Below are 14,378 nucleotides of genomic sequence, written 5' to 3'. Positions count from 1 at the left end.
GGCAGAGAGGCCTCTGCCTGCTCCAAACCAGTTCCTGAGCACTTTGTTTACATGACTCTCTTCTTCCTTTCACTGAGCAGGGCAGAGACATCAGCCGCCCCACAGGAGGTGGAGCCAGCACAGGGGAGGGAAGATACAGCTCTGGAGCACTCAGTTCGCATGATTCCTCCTCTCCTTTCAAAGTGCAGGGCAGAGAGATCAGACAAGCAACAGGAGGCAGAGCCAGCATTGTAGTGGGAAGGCCCAGCCCTATTCAGGTCCCAGGTGCAACTCCTCCCTCCCATCTAGATGCAGATCTCTCTATTCACCACCGGGCTGCCCCAGCCTGTCTCCTGGAATCCCCCAGCCCTGTCACTCACTAACCCAGACAAGGAATACACAACCCAGCAGAGGCAGGCCTGGATAGTTAGGCAAGAAAATACCTACTTTCTAAAATTGGTATTTTCAAACACAGAATATTAAAAAGGATCCACTTCAAGGCTCTCTGTATAGTTTTTAAATCAGTTAATAATCGAGGACCACATTTTTTGAGAGACAAACTTCAATTTTACAAACCGACAAGAGCTTTACGCTCAGCCACTCTTAATCAACTGTCTGTCCCACGCACCAAAACAGTGTCCTGGGGAGACCGTCGCTTTCTGGTGGCGGCCCCCAGACTTTGGAACGCCTTGCCTCTCAACATCAGACGAAGTGCTACGCTGTTTCAGTTTCGTAAACTCTTGAAAACCTGGCTGTTCTCTCATTAACCATGTTCAGCTGTCATTCTGTTTACTCTGCTCTCCCACTTTTTCAATAATGGTTTTTAGCGCCTTGACGCCTAAGGGTATAAGTAGCGCTTTACAAGTGTCAAAAATAAATAAAAATAAATAAATAAATAAAACCAACTTTACTAAAATATGTATTTTATTATTCTGAGTTCAGGCATAATAAATTTGAATTTCTACCATGTTCCCTGAGTCAGTTAGGATTATAAGAATGTAATAATCTAACTGCCCATTCTGGCCTATGAGAACAGGTAGCCTTCAATAGTTAAAAACTAGAATGACTGTAATTCACTATTAGAACATGCTATACACATCAGAGCATGTCCTACCTTATACTTACAATGCATCCTGCCCTTGGGCCTACCATAGGTGTGTCTAACATGAAGCAAAGGGAAGGTTTAGGGACTGACAAGTGGGTGCACTTAGCCAAGTCGACATGGCAGTGCTAGACTGCACACAGGCCTTGCAATGGCAGGCCTGAGACACACTTTACAAGCTGCTTCTGTGGGTGGCACAACCAGTGCTGCAAGTCCACCAGCAGCATTTGATTTACAAGCCCTGGGCACACATGGTGGACTGTACTAGGGGCTGACAGATAAATCAAATAACCCAATCATGGAATAACCAATTAGTACATTAATTTAACATAGGGAGCACTTGCACTGTGGCACTGATTAGCAGTGACACAGTGCCCAAAGCATAAATCCATAAAAAACATATCAAAACAGAGGAGGCAATCCGTCAAAATGGAAGGGAGACTCACGCCAATGATGCCAGGTCTACCAGAAGGTAATCGACCGTTGCAAGCTCTGAGTCCATGCCCTGACACCAATCTTGTAAGTTGGGCAACTGCAACTGAGCAGGGTACTGCCGGAATACTTTCCAGAGAGGGGACATTATTTGCCATATCTACTTCTTCAAAAATGTTTTCAAGTCCCACAACAGGTTCAAATTTGCGATTAAAGTCACCCCCACAATTACCATTGCCCTCAGGTCAATTAAACCTGACCTGAGGGCAATGGTAATTGTGGGGGTGATCTAACTGGTCTATCAACAAAGATTCCTTGCGGGTTGGGCTAGGTCTGCTGTAGATATTTATTAAGTATATTTCAGTTTTGTCCCATGTACAAAACTTCACACCTGTGATGTAAAATCCAATTGGGTACATCAATACAATGGGTGATTTTTACCGATATAACAAGGCCACCCGAGGGCCTACCTCTAACCGAGGGGGTAGCATTAACACTATATGTTTTGAAACCAACCTTGTGGGGAGTTTCCAAAGCCCAAGTTTCTTGTAAAAGACATATATCACTTTGTTCAATGTATTCCTGCCATGCTGCATCCCTTACGTTACTTTTTAGCCCTGCTATGCTCCTTGATGTAAGTCATATTTCTATTTGCCAGGTTTCCCTTGATCCCTGATTAAGTACAGTTTCCATCCCAGTGCGAGTTCCCTGAACTACATAGTGTTCATTAACAGAATCGGGGAGCACATTGCGTTATTATATAATGATGGGTATAACTCAAATGCAACCACTTGTTCACAGGGCCCGGTTACCAATGGTTCATCTAAGATCTCTTGGGGCGTGGCTGTGTCCTGTTCATTTATTAGACATAGCCGATCAGGGTCATCAATCTTCAGCTTGAAATACTTAAATCTGTGCCAACCTTGGTTTTAATTCTGGCTAGCTGATCGTCTAGCATATCAGTAGGAGGGGGGACACAGGAGGGAGTACAGGAGCCTGAAAATTATCAAGGGAATATAATTGGTGTTCTGATAAGGATGGTTGTAATTTCTGGGCGTGTAAGTCTGATAAGGCCTCAAACATGTTGGATAGAGGGGTAAGGGCACAATTGTTTGTAAAAATAATCCAGAGGAAGGGCATATATTCTGGAGCTTTGGGTAAATGTTTGCTCACAGAGTCTTAATAGGCAACAAACCACCTGCGGCCTACGAAAATTAAACACTACGCAGTCGCCATCAATGCACTTAGGGGATTGACCAACCCACCCAACTCTACGCACCATGAGGGGATCTCTTTCACATTGGATGGGTGGAATCTTTTGTGTTTTATTAATCAATCCACAGTCTTATTACATAGGTCAGCCCAAGTCTCCTTGTTATCCCCTTTAACGGCAGGGACACCAGCCAAAATTAAGACATAGGGACACGTAGCTGGAGGTAGGCTCAAAACATCAGTATTGGGTTTCGGGCAATTGTTCGTTGAGCCACCTATGGTGCTCCTATTCAGGTTGCTTGATGTAGTGCCCAAGAGTGGGCATTTGGGATACATGCTATGTGAACCCATGCACTTTGTATTAAGACCCTGGGACACTTCCTGTGTATTTCCCTCCCCTATGCAGAACACTGGCTAGCCAACCCTATACCTATTGATGGTATGATTTGCGCTGTACCTATTCCCAGGGATAGAAATCCAACCACTGTTACATGTACCATAAATGTCTGGAATCACAAATGTAACTTGCTGCAAAGTCCTATGCTCTATTCACCGCTGCTTCCACTTACTTATCATCCCAGCATGCCCCTACTACAGGAAACAGTGTTCCACAAGTTAAAGGAATGGACCAACATCACCACATGGGGGGATCTTTATAATAATGGATGCTTTCGAACGTCTGAACAGACATTTCAGGGACTCCAGCCATCTCCCTTAGATATCTTCTTATATATAAGACTTAAACGCGGTATCCGCTCGATCACTCCAGAGTTCCCCCAGGAACCACCTGCTCTCACTCCCTTACAGTTGATGTTAAATGCTACTTCCCCGGAGCACCTAGTTTCCACCGTATACCACACAATACACTCACAAAGAGTGATGCCTCCGAACCCGTCATGCGCACATTGGAATTTGGAACTTGGCAATGAAATGTCGGATGATCATTGTGAATACTGCTGCTCCCAAACTGAGCACATTTCTGCCAGCAGCAGACTTTGCATAATACATTTTAAATGTCTTCACCAACTGTATTATACCCCAGTTAAGATGCATAAATACAAACTGAAGGACTCTGATATTTGTGATAGGTGCAAAGCCCCAGGGGCTGATTTTCTCCACCTAGCGTGGGACTGCCTGTCGGTACATGAATACTGGGATCACGTATTCAATGCCATAGCATTGCTGACGACACCAAATATTGAGGGCACCTCACTCTTAGCCCTATTGGGTTATACCAAGCTAATCCCTGCAGTGCACCACAGATATATTGCTATTGCACTCCTGATGGCTAAGAGACGCGTTGCCTGTCGCTGGGGTAGAGGTCGGGCACCTAAGTTCAAGGACTGGCTTAATGGTTTGGTTTTCTGTCAAGAGCAATTATCTGTTTATGCAGAGCTACTCCTACGCACTTCACAGCCCAGAGTCATTTGGGGACCCTCTACAAGCTACCTCATTACACCCCCCCCCGAGATGGTCGGTACCCCTGTGGCAGGCACACCTTAAAGCTGTCCCACTACAGTACGGTAGCTGAGCTTCGGAGATGAGAGTCTAGTTCTGCCTGAGACCCATCCCACTTTGCACTACATCCTCTACATAGCAATGCTCCCTCATAGTACCCTCATCCCAAGATATGCCATGGGGGACGTGATATAGTAAATACATGATTAGTGGTGTGAAATGAGCCACTGGCAGTGAGCCTACATTGGTATAGGAGATAAACTATTGAATTATTAGAGGTACAAAGAATTGCCAGCGGGAGCTAAAGTGTATAACTTTTTCATGTTGTGTCATATCAACTGAAAATTAGAAATGTGGCTTTTTTGGATGTTTACTATGCCTAATATCAAAGGCCTTTATTATTGATGTACTGTTCTACTGAAAATCCATAAAATACATTTAAAAAAAAAGAAAAAAGGAATTTAAACTAGAGAAGGGAACACTATTACCTTTTTCAAGTTTGTCTTCTCCGGTGTCAGCACGACACGCTTCCAGACTGAAAACCGTCCTCAGGAAGAAAGGAGACTACAACTCCCATGAGCCCCTACTGCGATCAGACATACGACGTAGGGGCGAAGTCACATATTTAATAAACAATGCCCCGCTAGCACAATGTTGGAAATTCTGAACCCTGCTTAGGTTCTCGATAGACCTCTTCGCTTCGTTCCTGGTTGGGTAAGGGTGCCTGCACACCACTCGCTATTCCAGGATTTCTGTTTCTAGAGTATGGTTTTGTTTGGCACTTGTTCTCTCCATTGGCGAGCTTCTTTCGTGACAGCTCATGCGGAGAGAAAGTTGTGATACCTCTGCGGTTTTGACAGACTATTCCAAGAGTAATTCGAGTTTCTCCTCTGTTGGTGGGTTTACCCCTTGTGAGCACATGCATAGAGAGAAAACCTTCAGGCACATGCATCAAGGTAGGATTTTTGGAGTCCTTAATTGCGATAGTTAAGGAATCGCAGTTAAGGACTAACAAAAGCCTATGCATGTAGGAATCGCTGTAAAAATAGCGATTTCTACACATTCCTTATTTGCGGCTCACAAATTGCGAGTCGCAAATAAGGAATGGCTTCCCATTAACTCCTAGGGGCCTACAGGCCTATTGGAATGAATGGGAAATTGCATGCGCAATTTGCGAGTACCAATAGGTCCTCGCAAATTGCGCATGCAATTTCAGGGTGCAAGGGTGTCAAAAAGACAACCTGTTGAACCCCTGAAATTGATTTGTGCACACAAGTTGCACACACACATGGCCTAAGGGCATGTGCGTGCGCAACATGAAACTTTGAAAAATGCACTATAGTGCATTTTTCAAAGTTTTTGCAAATTACTATGAAGTTCAACTCATTTTTTTACTTTAATGCATTGCCTTTAAGGAATCTCAATTTGCGATTCCTTAAATGCAATCGCAATTTAAGTAATCACAATTAAGAGATTACTTAAATTGTGATTTTTGCATTTGGAATGATGCATCCCAAATGCATAAATACCGGGTACAAAGGGGCAGATTCTGAGAATCTGCCTGTTTGTGACCGTTTTTTCTTTTCATGCATGTGCCTGCTGATCATTTGTGTTAACTCTCTGAAAGAAAAAGTGTGCAGGCCCTGAACCTTGCACTTACCAGCTTCAGGTGAATTGGTAACAATTGTGGCGGAAATTTGAAGCAGTTTTGGAAGATTTGGGGTCTATTGGATAGACATGCAACACAAACCTTGAGGGGCATATTATCAAGGGGGTTTATCTCCGCTTTTTTGGCTTTAAAAGCCAAGAAAGCGGAGATAAAATTATCTCCCTATTACCTAGCTGTCGCTAACACCAGTTAGCGACAGCTAGTAGGAGATAGCGACCATCTTGGGCCACACTTTGCATGTCGGTGATATTTATCACAAATGACATGCAAAGTGGGCGTGCCAAGATGTTAGCGACTGGAAACAGTCGCTAACATCGCTATCTCCTATTACCAACTTATGGAGATATTCGCGCTAAGCGCTAATATCTCCAAAAGCTAACACCTGCCCTGAGCAGTTCTTAGCCATGTTATCCAATGGGAGGTGGATAATATGGCTAAGAGCATTAGCTCGGTAATGCATGAATATCGCTGACTTTTCAGCGATATTCATGCATTGCGGGCGATTTTTATCGCAATTGCGATAAACCTTGGTAATACCAAGGTTTATTTGCGATAAAAATCGCCGCAGCTCAGCGGTAAATTTTTGTCTCTAACCAAGCAATAGCGATAATTATCGCTATTGCTTGGTAATATGCCCCTGAGTTCCCCAAACATAGCATATTATTTTTTTATATTTGTTTTGTTGGAAGTATAGACTCCTCATTCATTCAACTTGTATGTGTTTATTTTGGTTGTTCCTGGCTCATTAGTTCTATTTCTATTATCCTTAACAGGAGGTGAATGGACGCTGTTTGTTGAAATTCTCTAATTCTTCCCCCTGTGATGCTTTATGGATCAAATCAAGGGTAGTTTGCGATATGTGGAAAAGTAATACAAATGAAATGCACTGTTGTATGGGGAAGTATTAATACATGTATACATTGTTTGTTTGTTTCCAATACAGATCAGGATTATTCTAGATAGTATTTCCACAGAATACATGTGGAACATAAATCACGTTTCTATTTTTTCTTTACAGGTATGAATGGTTAGAGTTGTGTGGTAAACTGTATTTCATTTGAATGATACCAATTGATGAGTAAAAATGATATATTAATATGTTGTTACCCGTGTCTTTGCAGATCTCTCTCCTTGCAGTTCCCTACCTATCCTTCCCTCACTTGATCATCCCACTGATCTGTGCTACTACAGCTATTGAGACTTGGGACTATCAAAAGGTGGACGCTTGTGAGCATCAAACATATTCTGAGGATAGAATAACCTGACACCTTTCGACCTCCGGTGTTGCTGTAAAGAAGGAAAATGCATTTTTGATGTAGTTATTTAAAAAAATGAATACAAAGGGGAAATTAGTATCTTACTAAGTAGCTACACTGAAACCTTTTGTAAAATATGTCTATATATGTGTTTTACACTTTAATAAAAATACACTCTGTATTCGCAGTATGTCCTTGGCAGTGACAGTCATCGAATCATACAGGCACTACCTGTGCAATCATCAAGGATGTACTTTCTCCATCACTCTGTAAACGCACCTCCTGGTATAGTACTAGTTGAGGGATGAAGTCTCCTTGAATATTGAGGGTATTTGGTGGCCAAGTATTCCTCTTGTTACCTCCAGCAAGTTCCACAGAGTCAGTTTGTTAAGAGGTCTTCAGAGGCCACACTCCCTTTCTGCACCACTCTGCAAACACGTCTCCTGGCATACTTCTGTTTGGGTAATAAAGTTGTCTTGGATGCTAAAGGACCTTGGGGACCAAGAAGCCCTCCTGGTACTTTCTATAGGTTCTAATGAGCGGGAATTCTGATCGCTGGACAGAGGCCCTGCTCCCTTTCCACACCATTCTGCAAAGACCATTGGTATATAAAAAACATGGAAATTCACAGAAAAAATGAAAGATTATGGGTAAGTTATAGTTAGGCTGATATTTTATTCCTTCAAAACCAGAGAAATTCAAGTTATAGTTAGTTGAACTAACTATAACTTGCGCCCCCCTCAACGCACTGCTTATGACTTCACATAACACATCACTCATGACGTGTTCAGTAACATTACTCATGACATCACTGATGACATCTCAAATGACATCATTGATGACATCACTGATGACATGATCTACAGAATCTCTGGTGCAGCCACTCGCATCCCATGTAACTATTCATATAACCATTCCAACTTTCACACTAACATTCTCGAAATCAGTGACACACCCATACCAGTACTTACATACTCATAGGTCTACACACCCATCCACTCACTCACCCATAGAGCCACTCATATACCCACTCACTAATACAGCCTCTGACAAAGCCACTCATACACCCATACAGCCACTCACACACTGTCAGACACTCATAGAGCTAATCACATACCTACTCACCCCCCCATAGAGTGAATCACACTGCCACTTACTCACCTACACAGTTATACATATACCAACTCAATTATTCATGGAGATATCAACACATACTTACTCTCCTATACAGTCAATGACACAAGTACACACTCACACATACAGCCACTCTCACAATCACTCACTCACACATACAGTCACTTATATACTCCAACACTCACATATACCACTTTTCACATATGCAGTTACCACTGAGACATCCATTCACTCACTGACACATCCATGCACACACTCATTCACCCATACATCCCCTCTCAGAAGCACTCATGAACCCATACAGCTAATGATTCACCCACCCATTCATCCATGAAGTGAGTCACACACCCCCTAACTCACTCACATAGACCCTCAGGCACCCAATCAGGTACTCAGACAACCAATCCATAACCCATATAGGCACTCAAGTACTACCAACCTATGCAGCCACTTATACATCAACTGACAGACTGATACGGACATTCACACAGATTAGTCACTCACCCAAACATTCACTGAGACAAGTATAATCACTCACTTATACAGTCAGTCACGCACCCACTAAATCATCCATACAGGCACTCGTACACACATTCATTCAGCAATACACCTTGGCATATATATATATATAACACTCATAAACCTTTTAGAAACACTCACAGTCAACGGATGATGTAATCAGTGATGTCATGAATGATGTCATTTGAAATTTGTAATCAGTGATGTCACTGACCATGTCATGAGTGATGTAATATGTGAGGTCATAAACAGTGCATTGTAGGGGTGTGAGTTATAGTTAGCTCAGCTAACTAATACCTTCTAAATCTCTCTGGTTTTGTACAAATGAAATATCAGCCTAACTATAACATACCTGTAACCTTTGTTTTTTTCTGTGAATTTCTAAGGTTTTTTAAATGCTAATCCCGAACTATACCGTCCCGGAAACCTGTATTTTTTCCAGTGAATTCATATTTATATACATATACATATATACAAATATAAAAATATATATATATATATATATATATATATATATTCACTGAAAAAACCATAGGTTATAGACCATATATAGTTAGGAATTAGCATTTACAAAACCTTGAAAATTCACTGAAAAAACCATAGGTTATAGACCATATATAGTTAGGAATTAGCATTTACAAAACCTTATTTTACTCACACAAAACCATTGAAATTCCATATATAGTTAGTTGCACTAACTATATATCGCGCACCCGCAATCCACTGCTGATGATGTCACATATTACATCATTCATGACATGGTCAGTGACATCACTGATGACATCACTGATGACATCTCAAATGACATCACTGATGACATCACTGATGACATCTCAAATGACATCATCTAGTGTCTGTGTGTTTTTGTAAAGTTTAAATATGTTTTACATATTGAAGAATGAGTGGATGTATGGAAGACTGAGTGTGTGTGTGGCTGGCTGGGAGGTGTGTGACTCTGTGCATATCAATGTGTACTTGTATCAGTGATTGTATAAGAGAGTAAGTATGTGTTAGTATATGTGTGAAAAAGTATGGTGTTCTGTGTTTAACTGTATAGATGAGGAAATCGAAGTGTGATTGATTCTTCACAGGACTGACTAGGTGTATGAGTGCATATGATAGTGTTGTAATAATGAGTGACTGTATGTATGAGTGATTGTATGGGTGAATGAGTGAATGTGTGTGTAGACGTAGGAATCAGTGAGTGCGTATGTAGTAACTGGTATTGGTGTGTCATGATGTCATCAGTGATGTCATTTGAGATGTCATCAGTGATGTCATTTGAGGTGTCATCAGTGATGTCATCAGTGATGTCACTGAAGTATGGTGTTCTGTGTTTAACTGTATAGATGAGGAAATGGAAGTGTGATTGATTCTTTACAGGACTGACTAGGTGTGTGAGTAACTCCATGGATGAGTGGCAGTGTGTGAGTGTCTGCATAGGTGTATGAGTGCATATGATAGTGTTGTAATAATGAGTGACTGTATGTATGAGTGATTGTATGGGTGAATGAGTGAATGTGTGTGTAGACGTAGGAATCAGTGAGTGCGTATGTAGTAACTGGTATTGGTGTGTCATGATGTCATCAGTGATGTCATTTGAGATGTCATCAGTGATGTCATCAGTGATGTCATTTGAGATGTCATCAGTGATGTCATCAGTGATGTCACTGACCATGTCATGAATGATGTAATATGTGACATCATCAGCAGTGGATTGCGGGTGCGCGATATATAGTTAGTGCAACTAACTATATATGGAATTTCAATGGTTTTGTGTGAGTAAAATAAGGTTTTGTAAATGCTAATTCCTAACTATATATGGTCTATAACCTATGGTTTTTTCAGTGAATTTTCAAGGTTTTGTAAATGCTAATTCCTAACTATATATGGTCTATAACCTATGGTTTTTTCAGTGAATTTCATTGGTTTTTTAACAGCTAATATCTGTAGCTGTAAAATGTATTCTTCTTTAAATCCAAAAATATATTTTATATGTTTATGAATAATTTTTTTTTTAAATATTTTTTTTTCTTCGTTCCCGCTTCGCGAATCGGGAAGCTTCCCGTTAGCTGACCTTGATGCCGCGAAATAGACCGCGAGCCGGTAAACGTTTCTTTACCGCAACTGCCGCGTTAGAAAACAACATCGTGACGCCTCCCGTCCGCATGACGTTTCACGTTGTCGCGTGATACGTCATATGACGTGCTACGTTAGCGAACTGGTACGCGAAGCGAGTCGCAAAGCGCAGGTTTCTGGAAGCAAACCGGGAGGCCCTGCAAAGCGCTTAACGTAAACACAGCAGGTCATGTGACTTGGTAATAACACTTTTCATTGGTTCATTTCACTTTTGGTTTCCTAATGATGTAAGACTAGGTCATATAATCTAAAATGAACACTTTTCATTGGTTGAGAACTCTTGTTTTTCCCAAATGATGAAAATCCCTCCTTCTTTCCTCACTCTGACTTTCATCATTGTGAGAGAAAGACCCTTTGTGATCACTGAGCAATGGCTTCTTTAGTAGCTTCAGCTGGTGCTTCCCCACCACCTCCACCACATCCAAGGAAGAGTGGACCACCTGCTGAAGTTATAATTCAGCAAGAAGAGGAAGAAGAGGAAGACGAGGAAGAGCAGGACGAGAGGCAGTTTTTGCCTGAGGAGCCCAGGACGTCTCACCGGAAAGAAAACTTCATTTGGCAATTTTTTAAAATTCCCAAAGGTCAGAAAAAAGTAAATGCAAGATACGTAACTTGCCTTATATGTCAAGATAGACTGTCCAGAGGAACCGAGAAAAAATACAGTTTCGGAAACTACACAATGCATCGCCATATGACTAGGTGGCATCCTAACAACTACAGTGCTGCACAGTTTCGGAACGACCTAGATAATCTCCCTATTATGGCCAGAAGATCTGTTGTACCGGAAGTAACGGGACCAGAGGGCAGGGAGATGGTGCCAAATATACAAATGAGATTTGGTGAAGTAAAACACGTCTGCGTACATTGCAATGGATTCATTTGCTACAGAGAAAGTAGCATCACTCTGATCAACAGAGCTATTGACTATCATATGCAAGTTTGTACGAAACGCCCAAAATAATAAATACTTTTTTTTTGTTTTGTTGCTCCTGTTGAGCCCTTTACAATGAATCGTTTTCATTGCCCCCTCCAAGAAAAACCCAAAAAAATATAAAACTGTTCAGAAAAATTCAAAAAAAGTAAAAAAAAATTCCGAAAAATAATAAAAAATATATAAAACAACAAAAACAATTAAAAAAAAAGTTCTTTTCAGAACTACCTCCCCGTTATTAAAAAATTGGTACAATATTTGGAACTGTGCCAACCTCTATTTCTCTTAGTTCGCTTCCCAGTTCGCTCGCCGGTACGCGAACCGGAAGCGAACCAAAAACAGTAAGTATAAGGGAAGGAAACAGACACTTATGTTAAAAGAAAGACAGCTATAGGGGAGTAAACTAGAGATACTATTACCCGTAATCCACTGCTGATGATGTCACATATTACATCATTCATGACATGCTCAGTGACATCATCAGCAGAGGATTGCGGGTTTTTTGGCAACGTGCCTTATCCACGGTTTAATAACGCTGCCTTTTGCTTTATATAAGTTTTCAAATTGTATGAAATATATACCAATAGGTCGTTATGAACCTTTAGGTAGTGCTTTTCTTCATGAGGTCTGGTCGCTTCCATACACATACAGATGTTTCAAAGATGATCAAGAAGTTTATCTGAATGGAGAGGAATGCACTGAGACGCCAGATCATTCACTAATGTGTAGGCACATACAGTTACACGGTTCATGCAACAAACACCGACCAAATATGGCTTGCGTGTTGCAAGGCACGCCAGTTCCTGCTATCATCCCCACGTTCAAGTTGTTGGAAAATGGTAGTTATTTGATGCTCAATAATGAAGATTGTTCTGGGTTAATTAAAAGTATTCCTTTTATCGTAACAGTAAGTGAACGGGTTATTTGCTGCAGAAATGTTCTATTTCCTCCCACACATGAACATAGGGAGTTTTCAATCTCGCCACAAATACCAACCTTGGGAGCAGATTTCAACGGCATGGCAAGAATAAGAGCTCTTTTGTCTCAGAGAGAGGTGGCCTTGAGTTCGGCCCGTGAAACTTTCGTGCTTCACATAGCGAACACCCGTACAGAGGTGCAGACCCTTTTCAATTCAGATTTGCCTTTCCATTTCAGCAAGATGGTTCGGACTATCTTTAACGCATCCTCCACAAAGGCCCTGGCGCACTTTTTTAAAGTTGTTACCAGTGGTCTCGTGACTTCATTTGAGAAAATCTTTGGAGTCATCCCTGCTTTCTTTCATTCTATTTTTTCCACTCTGCTTCGTGGATTGCCATTTTTACTTGCATTACCAGCGGACGCTCTTGTGCTTTTTTACTTTTTTAAATATGGATGTCCCTCCTATGCAACCTCCCGCCCGGCAGCTGCTGACACTGTTCCGCAATCGCATGCTAGAATATTATGGCACAATGCCGTTGGCGATATTAAGCACGGCATATGGATTATCTTTTCGATTCTCCTACTTCACCTGTGTCCAGCCTGTATTTCACTGCCTGACCTGTGATTTCGATTGGGCCATTGATTTGTGTCTCTGCGGACCGGTTTCTCCTGACGTCGACTTTAATCAGCTGATGACTCCTATCATTACTCACGAGTTGGTTTGTCCTGGCGAAAGGATTATGGCTGTGGCATTGATGCATGGACTAATTGGTCCCTGGAATTTACTGGCGGCAACACAGTCTTTCTTGGAACAGAGCTTTCTTGAAAACCCACCGAGCTGTCCTCTGATGGTGATAGAGGATCCGGTGCTGGGAGAGCACGTATGTTCTTTTCCGCTTTTAAATTGGATGGCTGAACTGTTTTCGGATGAAGAGGTGACTTCCTATTGGAGGCTGTTGCAGCTTATTTTGCATACACAGTTATGTCATAGACCTTTTTCATGTTTGATATGCTGAGTACTAGCATTTCATTGACAATTCATTGACTTATTTGTCAAGTTTTTATTATTTACTTTGCCTATTGGCTTAAGACTCGATAAAGTACTTGGCTGTTTTATTTTTCTTTAGCATTAAATTTTCCTAGTTTTTAATGCTTTACCTTGCGGACCGTCCACATATAAACTTGCAATCTGCTCTAATGAGATGGCACTTCTATTATCTTATTCAGTTCGTTTCCGGATCATGGGGAGGTGTCATCTAGGTCCTGGATATCTTTACACCGTGTTAAGTTAGCATGGGCTCATTACCGGTTTAAACGCCATTTTTCCTTTTTTGCAACTTCTGCACACGACACTTAGTTGTTGCTTTAGCTTTCAACCTAGTAGTTCATCGTGGTTTACATGAGAATAATATGTTATTGCTCTACTATCTGCTTTGCTTGTTAAACTATATCTGTACAGCGAGTGCTAAAGTTTCAAGAACAACACGATACAGAATTGTTATGAGGTCTGATCTCCACGACTTCATACTCATAACATAAGTGCAACTTCTGCCAATTCTGGGCATGAGGCGGGTTTTATATTGCTTTGCCGAACACACATACACAACACTTGATGCGGTTCACATGAAG

Source organism: Lissotriton helveticus, chromosome 12 (assembly GCF_964261635.1).
Source record: "Lissotriton helveticus chromosome 12, aLisHel1.1, whole genome shotgun sequence".
Classification (NCBI taxonomy): domain Eukaryota; kingdom Metazoa; phylum Chordata; class Amphibia; order Caudata; family Salamandridae; genus Lissotriton; species Lissotriton helveticus.
This window is presented reverse-complemented; position numbering follows the sequence as displayed.